Here is a 5,370-nt window from a genome sequence, read left to right as displayed (position 1 = left end):
ATGTAACTACCAATTTGTGCTTCTTCATCCCCACACCTTTCCTCTCATTCCCCCAGACCCACTCCTCTCACTGGCCACCATCCCAATTTTCTCCATATCTATGATTCTATTTCTGTCCTGCTTGTTTTCTTTGTTTTTTAGATTCAGTTATGTATTGCCGGTTATGTATTTATTGCCATTTTAATGTTCATAGTTTTGAACTTTTTTCTTAAATAAGTCCCTTTAACATTTTATATAATAATGACTTGGTGATGATGAACTCCTTTAGCTTTACCTTGTCTGAAAAGCACTTTATCTGCCCTTCCATTCTAAATGACAGCTTTGCTGGATAGAGTCATCTAGATTGTGGGTCTCTGTTTCATCACTTTGAATACTTCTTGCCAAACCCTTCTAGCCTGCAAAGTTTATTCTGAGAAATTAGCTGACAGTCTTATAGGAACTCCTTTGTAGGTAATTATCTGCTTTTCTCTTGCTTCTTTTAAAATTCTTTCTTTATCTTTAACCTTTGGCATTTTATTTATTATGTGTTTTTGAATGGGCCTCTTTATGTACTTCTTGCTTGGGACTCTGTGACTCCTGGATGTGTTTGTCTATTTTCTTTACCAAATTAGGGAAGTTTTCTTTCATTCTTTTTTCAAATAGGTTTCCAATTTCTTGTGTTTCTCTTCTCCTTCTGGTACCCCTAAAATGCAAATGTTGGAACACTTGAAGTTGTCCCAGAAGCTCCTCAGACTATCCTTGATTTTTTGGATTCTTTTTTCTTCTTGCTGTACTAATTGGATATCTTTTCCTTTGTTATGTTCCAGATCATCAATATGATTCTTGGGTTTATCTACTCCACTATTGAATACCTATATATTGTTCTTTATTTCGATTGGTGGCTCCTTAATTTTTGATTATATCATTTTTATGCTGTTGAAGTACCGAGTTCCTTGAGCATCCTTATATCCAGTGTTTTAAACTCTGCATCTGATAGATTACTTATCTCCATTTTGTTTAGCCCTTTTTTTAGAGTTTTATTGTGTTCTTTAATTTGGGCCCTATTTCTTTGCTCCTTTTGGCAATCTCCCTACATTTGTTTCTATGTATCAGGTAGAGCTGCTTTGACTTTATATCTTGGTAGCATGAACTAATGTAGTAGGTGTCCTGTAGGGTCCAATGGTATAGCATCCCCTATCACCCAAGCTGGGTGTACAAGGTGTGCCCCTTGTGTAGGTTGAGTACTCCCTCCTTTTGTTGTCAAGTCTTCATTGCTGTGAGCAGGTCAATGGGAGGGATTTACCCAGGTCAAACAGCTGATAGAACTGACTGTGACCACTGGCCACCAACCATCTCCCTCTGTGACTAATTGAAGTGGGTGGGTGGTGGTGTGCCAACATAGTCTATAACTGTCTACTGGGGGCACAAGCTCTGGGGTTTCCCAGAGGGTGCAGGCCAAGGTCAGCCACCACCTGTGTTCTGTCTGGGGCCCCTTGGCACAAGCCATAAAGCAGTGTGTAGATGGCTGCTGATAGTACCATGCCTGAGGCCACTCGGGAAGATGTACTGGGCTCAGCTGTTGTTTGAGAGGATTTAGGGAGGTCTGAAACATGCACCTAGCCTAGCCATTCATATGGAAAAGGCACTATTACCAGCTTGGGTGGTCCTTAGGTTGAATGGGGCAGAGTCTTAGGTAATCATCAGGACGGGGTTAACCACGGGAGCCAGGTTGATGGAGACTCAGATATGGTGGGGCTGCACTGTAGCTCTGTTTTGGGGAGGGCTCAGAAAAGGAACAATGGCAGAAGTCTACAGTTTTCTCTGGGAGGGAGCTGTGCCCGAGCTCTTGCCCTGATTCCAGACACTTTAGTTGCTCCCCATATGCCACTGGTGCCCTTCAAGGTGCTGCTCTGATGTTGGAACCCAGAGGAAGTGAGTCTGAGTAAGACCATTTGCAGGGCCCTCTAAAAGAAGATGCCTGAGGATCCCAGTTTCTTCTGCCAACCCAGCCCCCACTGGTTTTTATAGCTAGAATTTATAGGGACTTATCTTCCTGGCACTGGAACCTTGGACTGGGTGGTCTAGTGTGGGGCTGGGATCCCTCACTCCCAAGATATCCCTCCTTTTAATATCCACCATGGATGGGTTTATGACCAGCCCGTTCTCAGTCTCTGTGTCCCTGCCCCTGCAGCCCTCCTATCTGTCTGGATGAATGTGGTTTTTTTAAACCCTTAATTGTTATATTTTCATACAGCTCAATTTTCTGATGGTTCTGAATGATAGTTGTGCAGTAGTTTAGCTGTAATTGTGCTGTGGTTGTATGAGGAGGCAAGGCACATTTACCTACACCTCCATCTTGACCGGAAGTCTCTATTATCATGACTTTTAATTGTACATATATTTTAATTCTATGAGCTATTATTATTGTTTTGTATAGCATATATTCTTTTAACTTTATCCACATATTTACATTTTCTGTAGCTCTTCTTTATGCCTCTATTTCTGTGTTTCAGTCAAGTTCATGCTACTTTTGCCTAAACACATTTCTTCAGTATTTTTTTTTAGTACAAGTCTGTTTGTGAAAAATTCTGTCTATTTTTATTAGAAAATATCTTCACTTTATCTTCTTTTTGAAGGATGTTTTTATGGGTGTGGAATATTATATTGGTAATTATTTTCTTTCAGTTCTTAAAATTCCCAAAGCTCTCTAAAAACATTTGCCAGTTTAAGCACAAGGGAGCTTATTAAAGTGGGTTAATAAAATGTCTGATTCTAGTAAGCTTGATGACTATACGGTGGCATGTCACTAGTTAGGTATCCTTTTGAATAATAATGATAAGTTGTAATTATATCTTAATCATATACTCATTTCTTATGTATATTTAACATTTCTTCTGCATTATATATTATATTTTACTGATTACTTTGTCTATTCTTGGTACAAGAACAGCCTGTTTAATTATTTATTTTTTTATTCCTGATACATTAAATATCTCATAATATAGGTTCATTCACTTCATTACTTTTCTTTTTCAAAATTTTACTGATATTCCCTTCCATTTATTCTTCCAGACAGTCTTAAGAATTGTTGTATAAAGTTCCTACATAAATGTAATTAGGATTTTGATTTCAAAGCAACATATTTGTAAATTAATTTATAGTATATTTATAATACTGTCTCTACCCCAGCAACATAATGGCTTCTCAGTTATGGAAGTCACAAGTCCCTGAGAAGATGTGTATGTATTCTGTGCACTGTATATCTTACTGTTGTTATAAGTACAGAAGCTTTTTGTGATATTATAAATGAAATATTTCTCCACAATATTTGCTAACAGGTTGTTCTACAGGAAAGTCACCATGTAGAGTACTCTAATGAAATATAATCATACTCCTCAATTCTTTTGGCTTTCAGGTACACAATTAAATAATCAGAAAATAAGGATAATTTTGTCCTTTACTTTTGGATGGTCATACCTATTTTTATACTAAGTTAGTTATAAGTTTAAAAAATTTTATTAAATAGGAGTTATGAAATGCAGTGTTTCCATATAACATAATATTCTTTGGCTATAAAAAGTCATAAAATACTGATCATACTATAACATGGATGAACCTTGAAAACATGTTAAGTGAAATAAGCTAGTCACTAAAGACCAAATGTCATATGATAAAATTTATATGAAAAGCCAAAGTAGGTAAATCTATAGAGACAGAAAACAGATTAATAGTTGTTTAGGGCTAAGTGTGGGGAGGGACATGGGGCTGAGAGGGTGACAACTAAAAGATGCAGAATTTCTTGCTGAGGTGATCAAAACTCTAAAATTGACTATGATGTTGGGCTCAGATATGTGTGAATATATAAAAACCATTGAATTGTACACTTCAAATGAATGAATTATATGATATATAATTTAGATCTCTATTAAAAAAAATTTTTAAAGACTTTTGCCTTGGCCAAATGAGTTGGTTGGTTGGAGCATCGTCCTGTGTTTCAAAGGCCTGCAGTTCAATCCCCAGTTGAGATGCCATGTGGGAGGCAGACAATCATATTTCCCTCTCACATAGCTGTTTCTCTCTCTCTCTCTCTCTCTGTCTGCCTTCCTCTCTCTAAAATCAATGGATGTGCCCTGGCTGGTGTGGCTCTGTGGATTGAGCACTGGCCTGCAAACCAAAGGGTCACCAGTTTGATTCCCATTCAGGGCACATGCCTGGGCTGTGGGCCAGATTCCCAGCAGGAGGCACACCAGAGGCAACCACACACTGATGTTCCTCTCTGTCTCCTTCTCTCCCCTTTTCTATAAAAATAAATAAAGTCTTTTAAAAATAAAATAAAAGGATGTATCCTTGGGTGAGGATTTAAAAAAGAAAAAGAAAAAAGCATTGTGATAACTTGCAACTTTGCCTTGTCTCTGACTTTAAAAGAAAAAAATCTGTTAGTATTTCAGTTTTCTATGATTGTGTTTGCAGGTTTTATTCGGCCAACAATTTTGCTCTAAGGTCTTATTCTCAATATTTTCTGCTTTGATTGATGTAGTTAGAGGGCTGAGGTAACAAAAGCTGCATTTCCCAGACATTGCCAGCTGGCTTCTGGTAGGTTCTGTCAGTGGAAGGCCCTGCTGGAAGACTAGAAGACTGGAAGATGGAAGCAGCAACCCTCTTCCTACTTTTGGCTCCTGATGATATATCTGGTGGTAGCAGCAGCAGCAGCGAGGACAGTGTCTACTTGTAACAGTAGCAACAATAATACCAAAAGCAGCATTAGCAATGGCCAAGGGCAGCAACAGCAGGGGGTGGGTACACTTCTGAGTCCTTCACAGCAGCTGACTCCAAAAAGCAGGAGCCCTTTGGCACAGCGCCCTGACTGCTGGGAGACGTTGTCCTTTAGCCCGAGTTCTGGTTGTTTACTGCAGTTGCTGTTCTTAGTAACCTTACCTTCCTCCAGTCCTTTCATTGTGTTTATAATCAATTCCCATATGAAACTTCCTTTTTACATATGCAGAGTGGTTTCTATTTTCTTGAGTAATCTCTGATAGTAAGGAAGTTTTTTTCTATTCAAGTTTTAGCAGTACTTCTTATCTAAACCGATGTTGAATTATATCAAATGCTTTCTTTTGAATTTGTTAATTCCTCTACTGACATACTGATGAATTATGTTAAGGAATTCCTAATAATGAATCATTTTTATGTCTTAGCTTAGATTCTCCCCAAAGCAGAGCCTGACACAGGAACCTCAGTACATACAGGTGGTCTACGTGAGAGGTAAATCCAAGAAACTGGAGCGAGCAGAGGGGAAAGCAGGACAGAAAAGGAGGAAAAGAAATAAAGAATTCACTGATAAGCCAATGATTACTAAAAACAACTGGGCTTCAGGTTCTTTGGGGAACCCTC

This window comes from Artibeus jamaicensis, unplaced genomic scaffold (assembly GCF_021234435.1).
Source record: "Artibeus jamaicensis isolate MK-2021 breed Jamaican fruit bat unplaced genomic scaffold, CSHL_Jam_final contig_760, whole genome shotgun sequence".
Taxonomy (NCBI): Eukaryota; Metazoa; Chordata; class Mammalia; order Chiroptera; family Phyllostomidae; genus Artibeus; species Artibeus jamaicensis.
The sequence above is the reverse complement of the archived record's forward strand: the minus strand, read 5'-3'. Positions refer to the sequence as shown.